Below are 23734 nucleotides of genomic sequence, written 5' to 3'. Positions count from 1 at the left end.
CTTGATTTAGCCGCTTAGGCCTGGATTTTATTTCCTTGGGCCCTCCTATCCATTGATGCTCAAAGCCTTGGATCCTTTTTACCCTTGACTTTTGGTTTTAAGGGCTATTGGCTTTTACTGCTTGCTTTTTTTTCTTTTTCTTTTTAAATTTTTTTTGCCTCTTTTTTTTTGCAAGCTTTTGCTATTCACTGCTTTTTCTTGCTTCAAGAATTAATTTCATGATTTTTTCAGATTATCAATAGTATTTCTCTTTGTTCATCATTCTTTCAAGAGCCAACAATTTTAACATTCATAAACAACAAGATAAAAAATATGCACTGTTCAAGCATTCATTCAGAAGACAAAAAGTATTGTCACCACATCAATATAATTAAACTAAATTCAAGAATAATTTCGAAATTCATGTACTTCTTGTTCTTTTGAATTAGAAACATTTTTTATTTAAGAAAGGTGAAGGATTCATGGAATTATTTATAGCCTTAAGACATAGTTACCAAATACTAATGATCATGAAGTAGAGACAGAAAATATAGATAAACATAAAGCATAAAAATCGAAAAACAGAAAAAAATAATAGCAAGGAATGAGTCCACCTTAGTGAGGGTGGCGCCTTTTGAAGGTCCAATGGTACTTTTTGAGCTCCTTTATATCTCTTCATTGCTTCTGTTGCATGATCCCTAGTGATTTTGGTGTTCCTATCCTTAGTTGCTTCCAATAATTATGTGAAGGAACATGTATCCCCTAAGGTATCTCAGGGATTTCTTGGTGAGGGAATTCCTTATGCTCTCTTAATGTGCAGTTAAATGCTCTTCTACTGAGCCATGGACCCTTGAGATGAATCTCTCCATCTCCCTTGACTCAGAGGTGGAAGCTTTTGTCTTCCCTTTTCTCTTTTTGTTTTGAGGTTTCTCTGGCCTTAGGTTCCATCAATGGTTATGGAAAAACAAAAAGCTATGCTTTTACCACACCAAACTTAGAAAATTGCTCGCCCTCGAGCAAGAGAAGTAAGAAAAGATGAAGAATAAGAGGAAGATATGAAGGAGATGGAGGGATGTGTGTATTCGGCTATATGGTTGGGATTGGTTGGAAAGAGAATTTAAATTTTGAAGGTAGGTGGGGTGTATGGGGAAGAGTGGATAGATGTGAGTGGTGTATGAAAAACAAAAGGGATGACCATGAATGGAGAGAGAGAGGGTGAGGTAGGTGGGGATCCTGTGGGGTCCACAGATCCTGAGATGATCCCGTGGGGTCCACAGATCCTGAGGTGTCAAGGATTTACATCCCTGCACCAATTAGGCATGTAAAATGCCTTTCCATGCAGTTCTGGCGTTTAAACACCGAAGTGATGCATGTTCTGGGCGTTCAACGCACAACTGCAGCATGTTTCTGGCGTTGAACGCCAGTTCCAAGCTTGTTTCTGGCGTTCAGCGCCAGCTCCATGCTCTGTTCTGGCGTTGAACGCCAGCCAGATGCTCCTTACTGGCGTTTAAATGCCAGTAAGTCCTTCCTCCAGGGTATGATTTTTCTTCTGCTGTTTTTGATTCTGTTTTTAATTTTAATATTTTTTTCGTGACTCCTCATGATCATGAACCTAATAAAACATAAAAGAACAATGAAAATAAAATAAAATTAGATAAATAAAAATTGGGTAGCCTCCCAACAAGCGCTCTTTTAGTGTCACTAGCTTGACAGTGGGCTCTCTTGGAGCCACAAAGGTGATCAGGTCAATGTTGTGGACTCCCAACACCAAACTTAGAGTTTGGATATGGGGGTTCAACACCAAACTTAGAGTTTGGTTGTGGCCTCCCAACACCAAACTTAGAGTTTGATTGTAGGGGCTATGTTTGACTCTGTACTGAGAGAAGCTCTGCATGCTTACTCTCCCTTGTTACAGAAGGATAGTCGTGTGCCTTAAACACAAGGTAGTCCCTATTCAATTGAAGGACTAATTCTCCTCTGTTAACATCTATCACAGCTTCTGCTGTGGCTAGGAAAGGTCTTCCAAGGATGATGCATTCATCCTCCTACTTCCTATTGTCTAAGATTATGAAATCAGTAGGAATGTAAAGGCCTTTAACCTTTACCAACACGTCCTCCACTAATCCATAAGCTTGTCTTACTGACTTGTCTGCCAATTGTAATGAGAATAAGGCAGACTGTACCTCAATGATCCCCAGTTTCTCCATTACAGAGAGTGGCATAAGATTTATGCCTGACCTTAGGTCACACAAAGCCTTTTTAAAGGTCATGGTGCCTATGGTACAGGGTATTAAGAATTTACCAGGATCTTGTCTCTTTTGAGGTAAAGTTTTCTGAAACCATGTATCTAGTTCACTAATGAGCATGGGAGGTTCACCTTCCCAAGTCTCATTACCAAACAACTTGGCATTCAGCTTCATGATGGCTCCTAGATATTGAGCAACTTGATCTTCAATCGCATCTTCATCCTCCTCTGAGGAAGAATAGTCTTTAGAGCTCATGAATGGCAGAAGAAGATTTAGTGAAATTTCTATGGTCTCTATATGAGCCTCAGATTCCTTTAGGTCCTCAATAGGGAACTCCTTCTTGTTTGAGAGACATCCCAGGAGGTCTTCCTCACTAGGATTTTTGTCCTTCTCCTCCCTTGTGCATTCGGCCATATTGATTACATAAATGGCCTTCTACACTCCAAATTTCTAATAGAGGATCTTGTTTCACTCATCAGACTTAAAGTGGCCTTAGACAGATCAGAGACTATGTTTGATAGGTTAGAGGGGCTCTGTTCGGAATTCTCTGTCTGTTGCTGAGAAGATGATGGAAAAGGCTTGTTATTGCTTAGCCTATTTCTTCCACCATTATTAAAGCCATGTTGAGGCTTTTGTTATCCTTCCATGAGAAATTTGGATGATTTCTCCATGATGAATTATAGGTGTTCCCATAAGGTTAACCCTTGTAATTTACCTCTGCTATTGCAGGGTTCTCGGGATCATAAGCTTCTTCAGAAGCTACCTCTTTAGTACTGTTGGATGCATTTTGCCATCCATTCAGACTTTGAGAGATCATGTTGACTTGCTGAGTCAACACTTTGTTCTGAGCTAATATGGCATTCAAAGCATCAATTTCAATAACTCCCTTCCTCTGAGGCGTCCCATTATTCACGGAATTCCTCTCAGAAGTGTACATGAATTGGTTATTTGCAACCATGTCAATAAGTTCTTGAGCTTCTGCAGGCGTTTTCTTTAAGTGAATGGATCCACCTGCAAAATGGTTCAATGACATTTTGGAAAACTCAGATAGACCATAATAGAATATATCTAATATGGTCCATTCTAAAAACATGTCAGAAGGACACTTTTTGATCATCTGCTTGTATCTTTCCCAAGCTTCATAGAGGGATTCACCATCTTTTTGTTTGAAGGTCTGAACATCCACTCTAAGCTTGCTCAGCTTTTGAGGAGGAAAGAATTTATCCAAGAAGGCTGTGACCAGCTTATCCCAGGAGTCCAGGCTATCTTTAGGTTGTGAGTCCAACCATGTTATAGCTCTGTCTCTTAGAGCAAAAGGGAAAAGCATGAGCCTGTAGACTTCAGGATCTATTCCATTTGTCTTAACAGTCTTACAAATCTGCAAGAACTCAGTTAAAAACTGATAAGGATCTTCAGATGGAAGTCCATGAAACTTGCAGTTCTGTTGCATCAAAGCAACTAATTGAGGTTTCAGCTCAAAATTGTTTGCTCCAATGGCAGGAATTGAGATGCTTCTTCCATCAAACTTGGACGTTGGTTTAGTGAAATCACCAAGCATTCTCCTTACATTATTGTTGTTGGGTTCGGCTGCCATCTCCTTCTCTTGTTCAAAAATTTCAGAAAGGTTGCCTCTAGATTGTTATAATTTAGCTTCTCTTAGTTTCCTCTTTAGAGTCCTTTCAGGCTCTGGATCAGCTTTAACAAGAGTGTCTTTTTCCTTGTTCCTACTCATATGAAAGAAAAGAGAAAAAGAAAAGGAAGAGGAATCCTCTATATCTGGACAAAGAGGATCCTTATTATTAGTAGAAGAAGAAAGGGGATAGGAGTGAAGAAGAATGAATAGTCTGAATAAAGGGTAAAGGTAGGGGTAGTGATTTGAGATGAAGAGAGGTGAAGAGAAGTGTTAGTAAATAAATAAATAAATAGAAGAAGAGAAGAGATAGAGAGTTTCGAAAATAATTTTGAAAAAGTGGTTAGTGATTTTCGAAGATAAGATATAATTAAAATTAAAATTTAAAACAATTAAAAAGAATTTTTGAAAAAGAGATGAGATATTTTCGAAAATTAAAGAGGAAAAAGTAGTTAGGTGGTTTTGTAAAAGATAAGAAATAAACAAAAAGTCAAATAGTTAGTTGAAAAAGATATTACAATCAAATTTGAAAAGATAAGAAGATAAGAAGTTAGATAAGATATTTTGAAATCAAATTTTTGAAAAAGATAAAATTTTAAAAAAGATATGATAAAAAGATAAGATAAGAAGATATGGTAAAAAGATAGGATTGAAAAAGATTTAATTTTTAAAATTAAAATTAATTACTTAACTTACAAGAAACTAAAAGATATGGTTCTAGAATTTAAAGATTGAACGTTTCTTAACAAGAAAGTAACAAACTTCAAATTTTTTAATCAATCATATTAATTGTTAGCATAATTTCGAAAATTAAGATAAAATTAAGAAAAAGCTTTTTTTGAAAAACATTTTAAAGAATTTTCAAAAATTAATAAGAAAAATGAAAAGGATTTAATTTTTGAAAAAGTTTTAAAAAGATAAGATTTTTTAAAATTGAAAATTTGACTTGACTTGTAAGAAACAACTAATTCTAAAAATTTTTGACCAAGTCAACTCAAATTTTTGAAAATTTGGAGAGAAATAAGGAAAAGATATTTTTTGATTTTTAAATTTTTAATGATGAGAGAGAAAAACACAATTATGACCCAAAACATGAAAATTTTTTATCAAAACCAATTATGCATGCAAGAACACTATGAATGTTAAGATGAACACCAAGAACACTTTGAAGATCATGATGAACATCAAGAACATATTTTTGAAAAATTTTTTATGCAAAGAAAATATGCAAGACACCAAACTTAGAATTCTTTAATGCATGGACACTATGAATGCAAAAATGCATATGAAAAACAACATACAACACAAAACAAGAAAATATCAAGATCAAACAAGAAGACTTGGTGTTCCTATCCTTAGTTGCTTCCAATAATTATGTGGAGGAACATGTATCCTCTGAGGTATCTCAGGGATTTTTTGATGAGGGAATTCCTTATGCTCTCTTGATGTGCAGTCAAATGCTCTTCTACTAAGCCATGGACCCTTGAGATGAATCTCTCCATCTCCCTTGACTCAGAGGTGGAAGCTTTTGTCTTCCCTTTTCTCTTTTTTTTTTTTGAGGTTTCTCTGGCCTTAGGTGCCATCAATGGTTATGGAAAAACAAAAAGCTATGCTTTTTACCACGCCAAACTTAGAAAATTGCTCGCTCTCGAGCAAGAGAAGAAAGAAAAGATGAAGAATAAGAGAAAGATATGGAGGAGATGGAGGGATGTGTGTATTCGACTATATGGGTGGGATTGGATGGGAAAGAGAATTTGAATTTTGAAGGTAGGTGGGGTGTATGGGGAAGAGTGGATAGAAGTGAGTGGTGTATGAAAAACAGAATGGATGACCATGAATGGAGAGAGAGGGTGAGGTAGGTGGGGATCCTGTGGGGTCCACAGATCCTGAGATGATCCTATGGGGTCCACAGATTTTGAGGTGTCAAGGATTTACATCCCTGCACCAATTAGGCATGTAAAATGCCTTTCCATGCAATTCTGGCTTTTAAACGCCGAAGTAATGAATGTTCTGGGCGTTCAACGCACAACTGCAGCATGTTTCTGGTGTTGAATGCCCGTTCCATGCTTGTTTCTGGTGTTCAGCGCCAACTCCATGCTCTGTTCTGGCGTTGAACGCCAGCCAGATGCTCCTTACTGGCGTTTAGGGTGTGATTTTTCTTCTGCTGTTTTTGATTCTGTTTTTAATTTTAATATTTTTTGGTTGCTCCACATGATCATGAACCTAATAAAACAAAAAAGAATAATGAAAATAAAATAAAATAGATAAATAAAAATTGGGTTGCTTCCCAACAAGCGCTCTTTTAGTGTCACTAGCTTGACAGTGGGCTCTCTTGGAGCCACAAAGGTGATCAGGTCAATGTTGTGGACTCCCAACACCAAACTTAGAGTTTGATTGTGGGGGCTCTGTTTGACTCTATATTGAGAGAAGCTCTGCATGCTTACTCTCCCTTGTTATAGAAGGATAGCCGTGTGCCTTAAACACAAGGTAGTCCCTATTCAATTGAAGGACTAATTCTCCTCTGTTAACATCTATCATAGCTTCTGCTGTGGCTAGGAAAGGTCTTCCAAGGATGATGCATTCATCCTCCTCCTTCCTAGTGTCTAAGATTATGAAATCAGCACCTTCAACCTTTACTAACACGTCCTCTACTAATCCATAAGCTTGTCTTACTGACTTGTCTGCCAATTGTAATGAGAATAAGGTAAACTGTACCTCAATGATCCCCAGCTTCTCCATTACAGAGAGTGGCATAAGATTTATGCCTGGCCCTAGGTCACACAGAGCCTTGTTAAAGGTCATGGTGCCTATGGTACAGGGTATTAAGAATTTACCAGTATCTTGTCTCTTTTGAGGTAAAGTTTTCTGAAACCATGTATCTAGTTCACTAATGAGCATAGGAGGTTCACCTTCCCAAGTCTCATTACCAAACAACTTGGCATTCAGCTTCATGATGGCTCCTAGATATTGAGCAACTTGCTCTCCAATCGCATCTTCATCCTCTTCTGAGGAAGAATAGTCTTCAGAGCTCATGAATGGCAGAAGGAAATTTAATGGAATTTCTATGGTCTCTATATGAGCCTCAAATTCCTTTAGGTCCTCAATAGGGAACTCCTTCTTGTTTGAGAGACATCCCAGGAGGTCTTCCTCACTAGGATTTTCGTCCTTCTCCTCCCTTGTGCATTCAGCCATATTGATTACATCAATGGCCTTGCACTCTCCTTTTGGATTTTCTTCTGTATTGCTTGGGAGAATACTGGGAGGAGTTTCAATAATTTTCTTACTCAGCTGGCCCACTTGTGCCTCCAAATTTCTAATGGAGGATCTTGTTTCACTCATGAAACTTAAAGTGGCCTTAGACAGATCAAAGACTATGTTTGACAGGTTAGAGGGGCTCTGTTCAGAATTCTCTGTCTGTTGCTGAGAAGATGATGGAAATGGCTTGTTATTGCTTAGCCTATTTCTTCCACCATTATTAAAGCCTTGTTGAGGCTTTTGTTGATCCTTCCATGAGAAATTTGGATGATTTTTCCATGATGAATTATAGGTGTTCCCATAAGGTTCACCTATGTAATTTACCTCTGCTATTGCAGGGTTCTTGGGATCATAAGCTTCTTCAGAAGCTGCCTCTTTAGTACTGTTGGATGCATTTTGCCATCCATTCAGACTTTGAGAGATCATGTTGACTTGCCGAGTCAACACTTTGTTCTGAGCCAACATGGCATTCAGAGCATCAATTTCAAGAACTTCCTTCCTCTGAGGCATCCTATTATTCACGGAATTCCTCTCAGAAGTGTACATGAATTGGTTATTTGCAACCATGTCAATAAGTTCTTGAGCTTCTGCAAGCGTTTTCTTTAAGTGAATGGATCCACCTGCAGAATGGCCCAATGACATTTTAAAAAACTCAGATAGACCATAATAGAATATATCTAATATGGTCCATTCTAAAAACATGTCAGAAGGACACTTTTTGGTCATCTGCTTGTATCTTTCCCAAGCTTCATAGAGGGATTCACCATCTTTTTGTTTGAAGGTCTGAACATCCACTCTAAGCTTGCTCAGCTTTTGAGGAGGAAAGAATTTATCCAAGAAGGCTGTGACCAGCTTATCCCAAGAGTCCAGGCTATCTTTAGGTTGTGAGTCCAACCATGTTCTAGCTCTGTCTCTTCCAGCAAAAGAGAAAGGCATGAGCCTGTAGACTTCAGGATCTACTCCATTTGTCTTAACAGTCTCACAAATCTGCAAGAACTCAGTTAAAAACTGATAAGGATCTTCAGATGAAAGTCCATGAAACTTGCAGTTCTGTTGCATCAAAGCAACTAATTGATGTTTCAGCTCAAATTTGTTTGCTCCAATGGCAGGAATTGAGATGCTTCTTCCATCAAACTTGGACGTTGGTTTAGTGAAATCACCAAGCATTTTCCTTGCATTATTGTTGTTGGTTTCGGCTGCGATCTCCTTTTCTTTCTCGAAAATTTCAGAAAGCTTGCCTCTAGATTGTTGTAATTTAGCTTCTCTTAGTTTCTTTTTTAGAGTCCTTTCAGGCACTGGATCAGCTTCAACAAGAGTGTCTTTTTCCTTGTTCCTACTCATATGAAAGAGAAGAGAAAAAGAAAAGGAAGAGGAATCCTCTATATCTGGACAAAGAGGATCTTTATTATTAGTAGAAGAAGAAAGGGGATATGAATGAAGAAGAATGAATAGTCTGAATAAAGGGTAAAGGTAGGGGTAGTGATTTGAGATGAAGATAGGTGAAGAGAAGTGTTAGTAAATAAATAAATAAATAGAAGAAGATAAGAGATAGAGAATTTCGAAAGTAATTTTGAAAAAGTGGTTAGTGATTTTCGAAAATTAAAGATAAGATATAATTAAAACTAAAATTTAAAACAATTAAAAAGAATTTTTGAAAAAGAGATGATATATTTTCAAAAATTGAAGAGAAAAAAGTAGTTAGGTGGTTTTGAAAAAGATAAGAAACAACCAAAAAGTCAAATAGTTAGTTGAAAAAGATATTACAATCAAATTTGAAAAGATAAGAAGATAAGAAGTTAGATAAGATATTTTGAAATCAAATTTTTGAAAAAGATATGATAAAAAGATAAGATAAGATAAGAAGATATGATAAAAAGATAGGATTGAAAAAGATTTAATTTTTAAAATTAAAATTAATTACTTAACTAACAAGAAACTAAAAGATATGGTTCTAGAATTTAAAGATTGAACCTTTCTTAACAAGAAAGTAACAAACTTCAAATTTTTAATCAATCATATTAATTGTTAGCATAATTTTGAAAATTAAGATAAAATTAAGGAAAAGATTTTTTTGAAAAACATTTTAAAGAATTTTTGAAAATTAATAAGAAAAATGAAAAAAGAATTAATTTTTGAAAAAGTTTTAAAAAAGATAAGATTTTTTAAAATTGAAATTTTGACTTGACTTGTAAGAAACAACTAATTTTAAAAAAATTTTGACCAAGTCAACTCAAATTTTGAAAAATTTGGAGAGAAATAAGGAAAAGATATTTTTTTGATTTTTAAATTTTTAATGATGAGAGAGAAAAACACAATTATGACCCAAAACATGAAAATTTTGGATCAAAACCAATTATGCATGCAAGAACACTATGAATGTTAAGATGAACACTAAGAACACTTTGAAGATCATGATGAACATCAAGAAAATATTTTTGAAAAGTTTTTTATGCAAAGAAAACATGCAAGACACCAAACTTAGAATTCTTTAATGCATGGACACTATGAATGCAAAAATGCATATGAAAAACAACATACAACACAAAACAAGAAAACATCAAGATCAAACAAGAAGACTTGTCAAGAACAACTTGAAGATCATGAAGAACACCATGAATGCATGAATTTTCAAAAAATGCAAGAAAAATTTTTAAAGCATGCAATTGACACCAAACTTAAAAATTGACTCAAGACTCAAACAAGAAACACAAAATATTTTTGGTTTTTATGATTTTATGATTTTTTTGTATTTTTATTTTTTTTTTCGAAAATTATATTTTTGAAAAATGAAAATAAAGAAAAAAATTTTGAAAGATTTTTGAAAACTTTTTTAAAAGGAAATTAAAAAGAAAATTACCTAATCTGAGCAACAAGATGAACCGTCAGTTGTCCATACTCGAACAATCCCCGGCAACGGCGCCAAAAACTTGGTGGACGAAATTGTGATCATCAACAATGGCTCCAAAGGCTTGGTGCTCTCAAACGTGAATCACACTCTGTCACAACTGCGCACAACTAACCAGCAAGTGTACTGGGTCGTCCAAGTAATACCTTACGTGAGTAAGGGTCGATCCCATAGAGATTGTTGGTATGAAGCAAGCTATGGTCATCTTGTAAATCCCAATCAGGCGGATTTAACTGGATTAAGAGATTATTGGTTTAAATAAAGATAATAAAATAAACAGAAAATAAAGATAACGTTTCTCATGTAATTCAATGGTGGAAATTTCAGATAGGTGTATGGAGGTGCTGTGTTCCTTCTAAATCTTTGCTTTTCTACTTCTTCCTTCGAGTTTTTTTATCACTCCTTTCTATGACAAGCTGTATGTAGGGCTTCACCATTGTTAATGGCTACATCCCATTCTCTCAGTGAAAATGGTCCAAATGCTCTGTCACAGCACGGCTTATCATCTGTCGGTTCTCAATCAGGTTGGAATAGAATCCAGTGATTCTTTTGCGTCTGTCACTAACGCCCAGCCTTCAGGAGTTTGAAGCTCGTCAGAGTCATTCAATCCCGGAATCCTACTCTGAATACCACAGACAAGGTTAGACTTTCCGGATTCCCATGAATGCCGCCATCAATTCTAGCTTGTACCATGAAGATTCTGATCAAGGAATCCAAGAGATATGCGCCCGGTCTAAGGTAGAACGGAAGTGGTTGTCAGTCACGTGCGTTCATAGGTGAGAATGATGATGAGTGTCACGAATCATCACATTCATCAAGTTGAAGTGCAACGAATATCTTAGAACAGAAATAAATCGAATTGGATAGAAAATAGTAGTAATTGCATTAAAACTTGAGGTACAGCAGAGCTCCACTCCCTTAATCTATGGTATGAAGAAACTCCACCGTTGAAAATACATAAGTGAAAGGTCCAGGCATGGCTGAATGGCCAGCCCCCAGATCCAAGAACTAAACATCCAAAGATTCAATAATACACTAGTAAAAAGTTCTATTTATACTAAACTAGCTACTAGGGTTTACAGGAGTAAGTAATTGACGTATAAATCCACTTCCGGGGCCCACTTGGTGTATGTTTGGGCTGAGCTTGATCTATTCACGAGCTGAGGCTTCTTTTGGGGTTGAACGCCAAGTTGTAACGTGTTTTGGGCGTTCAACTCTGGTTCGTGACGTGTTTCTGGCGTTTGACTCCAGAATGCAGCATGGAACTGGCGTTGAGCGCCAGTTTACATCATCAAATCTCGAATAAAGTATGGACTATTACATATTGCTGGAAAGCTCTAGATGTCTACTTTCCAACGCTGTTGAGAGCGCACCATTTGGAGTTTTGTAGCTCCAGAAAATCCATTTCAAGTGCAGGGAGGTCAGATTCCAACAGCATCAGCAGTCCTTTGTCAGCCTCTTATCAGAGTTTTGCTTAGGTCCCTGAATTTCAGCAAGAAAATACCTGAAATCCCAAAAAAACACACAAACTCATAGTAAAGTCCAGAAATATGAATTTAGCATAAAAACTAATGAAAACATCCCTAAAAGTAACTAGATCATACTAAAAACTACCTAAAAACAATGCCAAAAAGCGTATAAATTATCCGCTCATCAATTATTGCAAGCTTGTTTGAGAAATTATTGGTTACTGGATATGTTAATTTGACTGGATAATATTGTGTTGAGTGTTGAATTGATTTAGTCTTGTTCTCGGTCGTGAATTATTGTGATGATGGTTTAATGGTGACTGTTTTCTGATTATTGAAAATGAGTGCCTGATATAAATTTTGGTTATATTATCAATAACTTTGGTCACTAGATTGAATGGGTTGAGTACTTTGCTGTTCTGATCATTGTTCAGAAAAAGATCAATGAATTGTGGAGATTGAGGTTTGATGAACAAAAAATATATTGAGCCTGGATTCTGAAAATCCTATCACTCTAAATGAAGTGTTTTTTACTTGTGAGAGGTGAGAAAAGTGGTACAAGTTATGGTATAAAGGTTTCAAAATCTAATTTAAGGATTCAAGCACAAATTCAAGAGGCAAGCAAGACCGTGAGGAGCTAACAAAGGAAAGAGATGTGCTCAAAGAAAAACATAAAGAGCAACCAACACGACAAGAGAAAGAATTAGCTCGAGTGAAAGCTCAATTGGAAGCTCAACAAGCCGTTGTGAACTCTTTCATAGCGTGCTTTGACAATGAAAGAAACTAGACAATTAAAGGTACTCCTAAAATTGCTTATGGTTTTAATACATATTCCTAGATGATTCATATATTATTAGTATAGTTTAATTTGTATATAGATCTATTTATTACATTTTACTTGTGTCATGGTTGAGAAATGACAAATGTCCTAAAATTTGGTTTGATAAATCTGGTTGTGTATTGGCTGAGAAATAAGTAGTGAACTGGTGTTTTTGATGGAACAGTATACGGTGAAAATATCCAGGTTTTAGGGGAGGTTTTGCGAAAATGTTTCTAAACATTTTGGATAAAAGTTAATGGAAAAAATTATAATTGGTGTTATATCTTGTTTCTAATTGTTTGTTTCGATTTTTCTTATTTACAGGAGTGCTAAAATAGTGACAACATGCTACCTCTGAGGGCTTAAGAATATTTTGATTCATAGAGACATTAATCCATGTTCGACTTTTAACTTTTGGTTGACCTTGTGCATGAAATATAACTTGTTGAACTAATCAATGTACTCACTAATGTTATTTTGTTTTAAAAGAATTTTAGTTAATTGAAACATGTTTGAATTATGTATGTTTTTACATATTATATAAATGTTGACTTGCTCAGTAAAGTAGTTAATATATCAGTTAATTTAAAAAATAATTTAGTAAATTATGCATGCAATTGGTATTAAAAAAATTGTTACAAAATAATTTTTTTGCTTTTGTAACTAAAAAAAATGTTACAAAATCAAGTTACATTTTGTAACAAAATTTTATGATAGGAAAAAATATATTGTCACAAAAAATATTTTGAAGATCAAAACTTGTTATGACTTTTGTAACGACGTTTGGTATTTTGTATCAGAAAAATTTGTTACAAAATATTACTTTGAATTGTAATAGTTCCATTTTTTGTTAGAAAAACTTTTTGTAACGAGCACAGTGCAACGACCCTTTTTTTGTTACAAAATCCTTTTGTTTCAAAATTTCAATTTTTTGTAACAATTTTTTTTTGTTACAAATATTACTTTTTAATGTAGTGTAATTAGTGAGTTTTACCCCAAGCAACGTTAGACAAGGTAAAAAATCTCTAAACCCATGTGGTTAGTTAAATTTGATAAACCTTAGTGTTGATTTCGGACAATGTATGAATTTAGATTGAATTTATGTACTGGAGTTGAGTTGGTGATTTGGAGTGCTTGATATTGAGCTTTGGTGGCTAAACTTGGAAGCTTGTGGAAAAAAAGAGTCTTTGGTGATTTTTAACTTGGGAGGAATTAGCCAAGGTACGGTTTAAGTTTTATTTAAATACCATGTAATGTGACATGAAATCCTACTATAGATTTTCCTAGGAATAGGATTAAATTGCATGATTGGATGAAATTAAAATGTTATAATTAATGACTTGTTGGATTTGATTATGAGTGATGATTGGTTGTTTATGAGTTATTAATTAAAATTGATAAAATTAATGAGTTGATGAATTGGGATGTGAGAATATGATGTGAAATTATGGTTTGGTTGGTAGTTATTGAATGATGATAAAAATTGTTAGAATGAATGATTAAGTTTGTGATCGTGCTGGAGATTGTAAAATTTATTGTTGATGAAATAAGGCCTGATGATTTTTATAATTGGAAGTTAAATTGCTAGGTGATGAATGATTAGGATGGTAAAGAATGATGATATGTATGTTGAGACTATGTAGGAATTGCTTTAGAATGGTTTTGGTTTGTTTTGGGATAAAGAGTTGATGAGATTTGAAGAAAACAAAAAATTCTGTTTTTGGGTAACTCCGTCTTCGGAGTTGGAAATTAAACGAAACTAGATTTTTATGAATTTGTTTAAAAATCTTTTCAATGGTTCAAGGATGGTTGAAAAAGAATTGTTGGCAAAAATGTTATGTGCGTTTGAAAACCGGGTTGAAGAACAGAATTTCTACAGCATATCATCTTTTTGAAAACCTGCTATGCATGCGTACGCGAAAAACACTCATGACATTATTTTAGAAAACTTGTATTTTTTAGTTCTCAACCATTCATCGAGCCTCCTGAACCTCTGTAAACCCTGTTGTGAGTTTAGAGCTAGTGTAATATAAGGTAGAGAGGTTAGAAAAGGATACTTAATGAGTTGAGATATTAATTTGTCGAAAGATGGATTAAATGTAATAAGAGATGTGATGAGAATGATTGAGATAATGAGAAATGATAGATCCAGTAGAGGGATTCCGCTTGCTTCGAGATGTGGTTAAGATAGGATGATTATGATGACAATGGATGATGATGATGTATTATGAGGAATGTGATTAAGGATGAAAGTGAAAATGTGACTGAGTCTGATGAAGTATACCTGTCTGGGTAGATGTAGTGGTGTGATTCTGTTTGCTCCGAGATGTGGTGAAGTATAATTGCCTGGGTAGATGCAGCGTTGTGATTCTACTTGTTCTGGGTTATGGTTTGAGTCTCCAGGGTAAATGCAGTAGTTTGCCCCCACTTTCTCCTGGTTGAGAATGACATGTGATTTAAAATTTTATCTAAGTCATGAATTTCCTTGGGTAGATGCAGCGGGTCGGTTCCACTTGCTCCACTTATACCTTTCCAGACGTTCTTCCTTGAAGATGTAAACTTACTCTTGGTAGATACACGCATGTTAGGACAGTCCAGTGTTAGCTACCGAACATGTCGGATTGGCTGTATAACCGACATATGAGCTCATTAGCCATAGGAAAGGCATGCATCATTTGCACTTGTTTGATTTTGTTTGGGTTTGATTACCTGTCATGGTTTTCTTAATTATACATATTAAATGCCTATATGCTAATTGTCTTACTGAAATTACTTGTGTATTACTTATCTACTTTGCTTGTGTATGTATATCTGAGAGGTCCCTCTCATTGGTGTCAATTGACGCTGAGTGCTGTTCCATTTTAATGTTGGAAGGTTGCGGAGAATTGAGAAAATTAATGAGTAAGAGGGTTAGATTAGAATCCTTTAAGGTAATTTCCTGATTATGGATTAGTGAGAATTTAGGATGGAAATAATGATGTGTGAAGTTTAACATTGCTTAGTGAATTTCTTGATACCATATACTATATTTATTTAGCATTTTTACCGTACTAGGAACCCATAGGTCGGGGTTCTCATTTTGTAAATATCCACTATTTCTCAGATGCAGGTTCTGGTGCTCCACAATGAGCTGGAGTTTGTCTGGAAGCCAGTGAACTGATCTTGAGCTCTGTTTTCTATTTTGCTTAGATTTCTCTCCCCCTTTATTTTGGAAATTTTTATGATGTATACGTACTTCATTTTGAAAACTTTGTGATGTTTCGGGGAGAGATAGAAAATATTGTTAACAACTGCTTTTATTATTGTAACCCTAGCTGATCTAAACTTCACGGGTCGTGACTAGCATCTATTATACATACATACATACATACATACATACATATATACATATATACATACATACATACACACACACATATTCGAATGCTTCTCATCGATACATGTGTGTGTTATGTTTGCAATTTTCTTTTAAATTCTTTCAGACTTCTCGGTTAATACTTCCTTCTAATATATATATCAACTCCACCTTGAGTCATGTAAGACTCAAGACTTTTGGAAAAGTCCTATTTTGAACTAACCTTAAACCACATATCTATTTACAATTTTAATTTCATAAATTATCTTATTGAAGGTAATTAAAGGTATTTTTGATTAATTAGATTTTAAAATAAATTAAGGTTTTCATCCAAACTCCATAATTTTTGGATTAATTTTTTATTTACAACTTAAAGTTCTAGAAATCCAAAAATAATGAGTTTGTGCTATTTAAATTAAGATTTTATTTAATTTTACAATTATTGAGTTATTTTATATATTTAAATTGTATAGTTGGTAGTTGTTAAATAATAAAGATTTTATCTGATTTGGATTAAATAAGTAATATTTTAATTATTAATACTGCTATTTTGGAAAATGAAGAAATTAAGTATATTAATTCTTATTATTTGACTTGGACATTTTATTGAAAATAATTTGTGAAATTAATGAGCAAATAGTATTTTTATACATTATTATTGTTGGATTAAAAGTCATTTCTAATTACTATAATATCCCTACTTTTATTTGAAATTACAAAACTAACCTTATTACCTTAATTTTGTTAAATTAACACACATTTTTCCTTTACCCCAAAAGAAACCCTAATTTTGTAACAGCCCAGACCACCCGCTAGCACGATATTGTCCGCTTTGGCACACAAGGCCTCACGGTTTTGTCTTTGACGATAGGGATGCTAGCCGAAGCCCCCCACACTCACTCGTCAAAACGCGTCAAGCTAGGGAGAGGTATCCACACCCTTATAAGGCATGCTTCGTTCCCCTCTCCAACCGATGTGGGCCTTACAATCCACCCCCCTAAGGGAGCCCAGCGCCCTCGCTGGCACATCGATCCGGGTTCTGGCTCTGATACCATCTGTAACAGCCCAGACCACCCGCTAGCACGATATTGTCCGCTTTGGCACACAAGGCCTCACGGTTTTGTCTTTGACGATAGGGATGCTAGCCGAAGCCCCCCACACTCACTCGTCAAAACGCGTCATACTAGGGAGAGGTATCCACACCCTTATAAGGCATGCTTTGTTCACGATGTGCTGACCCTTGTTCTTTAAATGACGCTATCCCAAGGAGGACACCTAAAGGAGAGCCGTAATGGCCTCATCTTCGGCAGGCTCCTCCAATTTTTTTTCCAGTTTTTTTTACGTTGTGCTGACCCTTGTTCTTTAAATGACGCTATCCCAAAGAGGACACCTAAAGGTGAGCTGTAATGGCCTCATCTTTGCCAGGCGCGTCCGATTTTTTTCCGGTTTTTTTCTAGCTTTTTTTTATGTTGAGCTGACCCTTGTTCTTTAAATGGCGCTATCCCGAAGTGGACACCTAAAGGCGAGCCGTAATGGCCTCATCTTCGGCAGGATCCTCCGGTTTTTTTTCCGGTTTTTTTTCTAGCTTTTTTTTTTACGTTGTGCTGACCCTTGTTCTTTAAATGACGCTATCCCGAAGAGAACACCTAAAGGCGAGCCGTAATGGCCTCATCTTCGGCAGGCTCCTCCATTTTTTTTACTTTTTAATGTTGTGCTGACCCTTGTTCTTTAAATGACGCTATCCTGAGGAGGACACCTAAAGGTGAGCCTTAATGGCATCATCTTCAGTAGGCTCCTCTGGTTTTCTTTTTTTCGATTTTTTTCCAGTTTTTTTTTTCGTTTTTTTTACGTTGTGCTGACCCTTGTTCTTTAAATGACCCTATCCCCAGGAGGACACCTAAAGGCGAGCCGTAATGGCCTCATCTTCTGCAAGCTCCTCCGTTTTTTTTTCCAATTATTTTTGCCTTTTTTTTACGATGTGCTGACCCTTGTTCTTTAAATGACGCTATCCCAAGGAGGACACCTAAAGGAGAGCCGTAATGGCCTCATCTTCGGCAGGCTCCTCCGGTTTTTTTCCGATTTTTTTCCAGAATTTTTTTCGGTGTTTTTTTTTTACGTTGTGCTGACCCCTTTTTTTTTAAATAACGCTATCCCGAGGAGGACACATAAAGGTGAGCCGTAATGGCCTCATCTTCGGCAGTCTCCTCCGATTTTTTTTTTACATTGTGCTCACCCTTGTTCTTTAAAAGACGCAATGCAGAGGAGGACACCTAAAGACGAGCCGTAATGGCCTCATCTTCGGCAGGCTCCTCCAAAGGTGAGCCGTAATGGCCTCATCTTCAGCAGGCTCCTCCAGTTTTTTTCTGATTTTTTTTCAGAATTTTTTTTCGGGGTTTTTTTTTTACGTTGTGCTGACCCTTGTTCTTTAAATGATGCTATCCCGAGGAGGACACATAAAGGTGAGCCGTAATGGCCTCATCTTCGGCAGGCTCCTCCGGTTTTTTTTCCAGATTTTTTTTACGTTGTGCTGACCCATGTTCTTTAAATGACACAATCCCGAGGAGGACACCTAAAGGTGAGCCGTAATGGCCTCATCTTCATCAGGCTTCACCAGTTTTTTTCCAGCTTTTTTTTTACGTTGTGCTGACCCTTTTTCTTTAAATGACACTATCCCGAGGAGGACACCTAAAGGTGAGCCGTAATGGCCTCATCTTCGGCAGGCTGCTCCGGTTTTTTTTCCGATTTTTTTCAGCTTTTTTTTCGGGGTTTTTTTTTTTTACGTTGTGCTGACCCTTGTTCTTTAAATTACACTATCCCGAGGAGGACACATAAAGATGAGCCATAAAGGCCTCATCTTCAGCAAGTTCCTACGGTTTTTTTTCCGTTTGTTTTTCTTTTCTTTTTTTTACGTTGTGCTGACCCTTGTTCTTTAAATGACGCTATTCCGAGGAGGACACATAAAGGTGAGCAGTAATGGCCTCATCTTCGGCAGGTTCCTCCGGTTTTTTTTCTAGTTTTTTTTTTCGTTGTGCTGACCCATGTTCTTTAAATGACGCAATCCCGAGGAGGACACCTAAAGGTGAGCCGTAATGGCCTCATCTTCACCAGGCTTCTCCGGTTTTTTTTCGGTTTTTTTCCAGCTTTTTTTTACGTTGTGCTGACCCTTGTTCTTTAAATGACGCTATTCCGAGGAGGACACCTAAAGGTGAGTCGTAATGGCCTCATCTTCGGCAGGCTGCTCCGTTTTTTTCTGATTTTTTTCAGCTTTTTTTTCGGGGTTTTTTTTTACGTTGTGCTGACCCTTGTTCTTTAAATTACACGATCCCGAGGAGGACACATAAAGATGAGCCGTAAAGGCCTCATCTTCGGCAAGTTCCTATGGTTTTTTTCCAGCTTTTTATTTCCATTTTTTTACGTTGTGCTGACCCTTGTTCTTTAAATGATGCTATCCCGAGGAGGACACATAAAGGTGAGCCGTAATAGCCTCATCTTCGGCAAGTTCCTCCGGTTTTTTTTTCCAGTTTTTTTCCTTTTTTTTTACGTTGTGCTGACCCTTGTTCTTTAAATGACGCTATCCCGATGAGGACACCTAAAGGCGATCCGTAATGGCTTCATCTTCGGCAGGCTCCTCCGGTTTTTTTCTAATTTTTTTCTAGAATTTTTTTCGGTGTTTTTTTTTACGTTGTGCTGACCCTTTTTTTTTAAATAACGCTATCCCGAGGAGGACACATAAAGGTGAGCCGTAATGGCCTCATCTTCAGCAGGCTCCTCCAGTTTTTTTTCTGATTTTTTTCAGAATTTTTTTTGGGGTTTTTTTTTACGTTGTGCTGACCCTTGTTCTTTAAATGACGCTATACCGAGGAGGACACATAAAGGTGAGTCGTAATGGCCTCATCTTCGGCAGGCTCTTCCGGTTTTCTTTCCATTTTTTTTACGTTGTGCTGACCCTTGTTCTTTAAATGACGCAATCCAGAGGAGGACACCTAAAGGCGAGCCGTATTGGCATCATCTTCGGCAAGCTCCTCCGGTTTTTTTCCAGTTTTTTTTTACGTTGTGCTGACCCTTGTTCTTTAAATGACGCAATCCCGAGGAGGACACCTAAGGCCCTTGTTCCTTAAATGACGCTATCCCGAAGAGGACACCTAAGGACGAGCCGTAATGGCCTCATCTTCGGCAGGGTCCTCCGTTTTTTTCTTTTCTTTTTTGTTACGTTGGCCTGACCATTGTTCTTTAAATGACGCTATCCCGAGGAGGACAGATAAAGGCGAGCCGTAATGGCCTCATTTTCGGCAGGCTCCTCCATTTTTTTTTACTTTTTTTTATGTTGTGCTGACCCTTGTTCTTTAAATGACGCTATCCCGAGGAGGACACCTAAAGGCGAGCCGTAATGGCCTCATCTTTGGTAGGCTCCTCCGTTTTTTTCCAGTTTTTTTTATACGTTGTGCTGATCCTTGTTCTTTAAATGGCGCTATCCCGAGGAGGACACATAAAGGCGAGCCATAATGGCCTCATCTTCGGCAGGCTCCTCCGCTTTTTTTCCAGTTTTTTTTTTACGTTATGCTGACCCTTGTTCTTTAAATGACGCAATCCCGAGGAGGACACCTAAAGGCGAGCCATAATGTCCTTATCTTCTGCAAACTCCTCTGATTTTTTTCCAGCTTTTTTTTCGATTTTTCTTACGTTGTGCTGACCCTTGTTCTTTAAATGACGCTATCCCGAGGAGGACACCTAAAGTAATGGCCTCATCAATGGTAGGCTCCTCCGAATTTTTTTTCTAGTTTTTTTCTTTTGTTTTTTACGTTGGCCTGACCGTTGTTCTTTAAATGACGCTATCCCGAGGAGGACACCTAAATGCGAGCCGTAATGGCCTCATCTTCGGCAGTTTCCTCCGATTTTTTTCCATCTTTTTTTCGTTTTTTTTATGTTGTGCTGATCCTTGTTCTTTAAATGATGCTATCCCGAGGAGGACAACTAAAGGGCGAGCCGTAATGGCTTCTTCTTCGGCAGGCTCCACCAGTTTTTTTTTAGGGTGTGTTGACCCTTGTTCTTTAAATGACGTTATCTCGAGGAGGACACATAAAGGCAAGCCGTAATGGCCTCATCTTCGGCAGGCTCCTCCGGTTTTTTTCCGATTTTTTTCAGAATTTTTTTTCGGGGTTTTTTTTTACGCTCTGCTGACCCTTGTTCTTTAAATGACACTATCCCAAGGAGGACACATAAAGGTGAGCCGTAATGGCCTCATCTTCGGCAGGCTCCTCCGGTTTTTTTCCGATTTTTTTCAGAATTTTTTTTCGGGGTTTTTTTTTACGTTGTGCTGACCCTTGTTCTTTAAATGACGCTATCCCAAGGAGGACACATAAAGGTGAGCCGTAATGGCCTCATCTTCGGCAGGCTCCTCCGGTTTTTTTCCAGTTTTTTTTTACGTTGTGTTGACCCTTGTTCTTTAAATGACGCTATCTCGAGGAGGACACCTAAAGGTGAGCCGTAATGGCCTCATCTTCGGCAGGCTACTCTGATTTTTTTCAGCTTTTTTTGGGGTTTTTTTTTTTACGTTGTGCTGACCCTTGTTCTTTAAATGACACTATCCCAAGGAGGACACATAAAGATGAGCCGTAAAGGCCTCATCTTCGGCAAGTTCCTACAGTTTTTTTCCAGCCTTTTTTTCCTTTTTTTTACGTTGTGCTGACCCTTGTTCTTTAAACGATGCTATCCCGATGAGGACACATAAATGTGAGCCGTAATAGCCTCATCTTCAGCAAGTTCCTCTGGTTTTTTTTCCAGCTTTTTTTCCTTTTTTTTACGTTGTTGGTGCACGAAATTACAATCACACTTTTGCAATTTCACACAACTAACCAGCAAGTGCACTGGGTCATCCAAGTAATACCTTACATGAGTAAGGGTCAATCCCACGGAGATTGTCGGTTTGAAGCAAGCTATGGTTATCTTGTAACTCTTAGTCAGGATATCAATAATTATCAGATTTAATTGTGAAAAGTAAAAGAACATGAAATAAGTACTTTTTTTGCAGTAATGGAGAACAGGTTGAGGTTTTGGAGATGCTCTATCTTCTGAATCTCTGCTTTCCAACTGTCTTCTTCTTCATGCACGCAAGGCTCCTTCCATGGCAAGCTGTATGTAGGGTTTCACCGTTGTCAATGGCTACCTCCCATCCTCTCAGTGAAAATGTTCAACGCGCTCTGTCACAGCACAGCTAATCATCTGTCGGTTCTCAATCAGGTTGGAATAGAATCTATTGATTCTTTTTGCGTCTGTCACTAACACCCAGCCTTCAGGAGTTTGAAGCTCGTCATAGTCATTCAATCCTTGAATCCTACTCAGAATACCACAGACAAGGTTTAGACCGTCTGAATTCTCTTGAATGCCGCCATCAATTCTAGCTTATACCACGAAGATTCCGATTAAGGGATCCAAGAGATATCCACTCAATCTAAGATAGAACGGAGGTAGTTGTCAGGCACACGTTCAAAGGTGAGAATGATGATGAGTGTCACGGATCATCATATTCATCATGTTGAGGAACAAGTGATATCTTAGAATAGAAGCAAGCGTGATTGAATAAAAAACAGTAGTAATTGCATTAATCCATCAAGACACAGCAGAGCTCCTCACCCCAACCATGGGGTTTAGAGACTCATGCCGTAGAAGATACAATAAGAAACGTGTAAAGTGTCATGAGGTAAAGTTACAATGTCAAAAGGTCCTATTAATAGTGAACTAGTAACCTAGGGTATACAGAAATGAGTAAATGACGTAAAAATCCACTTCCGGGGTCCACTTGGTGTGTACTTGGGCTGAGCATTGAAGCTTTCATGTGTAGAGACATTTTCTGGAGTTAAACGCCAGCTTTTATGCCAGTTTGGGCGTTTAACTCCAATTTTTGTGCCAGTTCCGGTGTTAAACGCCGGGAATTCTGAAGCTGATTTGCAACGCCGGTTTGGGCCATCAGATCTCGGGCAAAGTATGAACTATTATACATTGCTGGAAAGCCCAGGATGTCTACTTTCCAACGCAATTGAGAGCGCGCCAATTGGGCTTGTGTAGCTCCCGAAAATCCACTTCGAGTGCAGGGAGGTCAGAATCCAACAGCATCTGCAGTCCTTTTCAGCCTCTGAATCAGATTTTTGCTCAGGTCCCTCAATTTCAGCCAGAAAATACCTGAAATCACAGAAAAACACACAAACTCATAGTAAAGCCCAGAAAAGTGAATTTTAACTAAAAACTAATAAAAATGTAATAAAAACTAACTAAAATATACTAAAAACATACTAAAAATAATGCCAAAAAAGCGTATAAATTATCCGCTCATCACAACACCAAACTTAAATTGTTGCTTGTCCCCAAGCAACTGAAAATCAAAATATAATAAAAAGAAGAGAATATACTATAAACTCCAAAATATCAAAGAAACTTAGCTCCAATTAGATGAGCGGGACTAGTAGCTTTTTGCTTCTGAACAGTTTTGGCATCTCACTTTATCCTTTGAAGTTTAGAATGATTGGCATCTATAGGAACTCAGAACTCAGATAGTGTCATTCATTCTCCTAGTTAAGTATGATGATTCTTGAACATAGCTATTTTATGAGTCTTGGCTGTGGCCCAAAGCACTTTGTCTTCCAGTATTACCACCGGATACATACATGCTACAGACACATAACTGGGTAAACCTTTTCAGATTATGACTCAGCTTTGCTAGAGTCCCCAATTAGAGGTGTCCAGGGTTCTTAAGCACACTCTTTTTGCCTTGGATCACTTTCTATTTTTACCCTTACCTTTTTGTTTAAAGGGCTATTGGCTTTTTCTGCTTGCTCTCTTTCTTCTCTTTTTTTTCTTTTTTTTTTGCATATACTGCTTTTTCTTGCTTCAAGAATCAATCTGATGATTTTTCAGATCCTCAATAACATTTCTCCTTTACCATCATTCTTTAAAGAGCCAACAAGTTTAACATTCTTTAATCAACAAATTCAAAAGACATATGCACTGTTCAAGCATTCATTCAGAAAATAAAAAGTATTGTCACCACATCAAACTAATTCAACTAGTTTCAGAGATGAATT

At 37.0% G+C, this 23734-nt stretch overlaps 2 non-coding genes across 2 annotated transcripts; both read left to right on the top strand.

Annotated features, from left to right (window-relative positions):
• Window positions 1-3316: 3316 nt before the first annotated feature.
• Window positions 3317-3420, top strand: LOC127748015 (small nucleolar RNA R71). The gene has a single exon (XR_008009958.1). It is a non-coding gene; the product is annotated as a small nucleolar RNA R71 (small nucleolar RNA).
• Window positions 3421-7810: 4390 nt separating this feature from the next.
• On the top strand, window positions 7811-7914 carry LOC127747995 (small nucleolar RNA R71). The gene has a single exon (XR_008009938.1). It is a non-coding gene; the product is annotated as a small nucleolar RNA R71 (small nucleolar RNA).
• The last annotated feature ends 15820 nt before the right edge of the window (window positions 7915-23734 follow it).

The sequence above is a fragment of the Arachis duranensis genome, chromosome 5 (genome assembly GCF_000817695.3).
Source record: "Arachis duranensis cultivar V14167 chromosome 5, aradu.V14167.gnm2.J7QH, whole genome shotgun sequence".
Taxonomy (NCBI): domain Eukaryota; kingdom Viridiplantae; phylum Streptophyta; class Magnoliopsida; order Fabales; family Fabaceae; genus Arachis; species Arachis duranensis.
The sequence above is the reverse complement of the archived record's forward strand: the minus strand, read 5'-3'. Positions and strand labels throughout refer to the sequence as shown.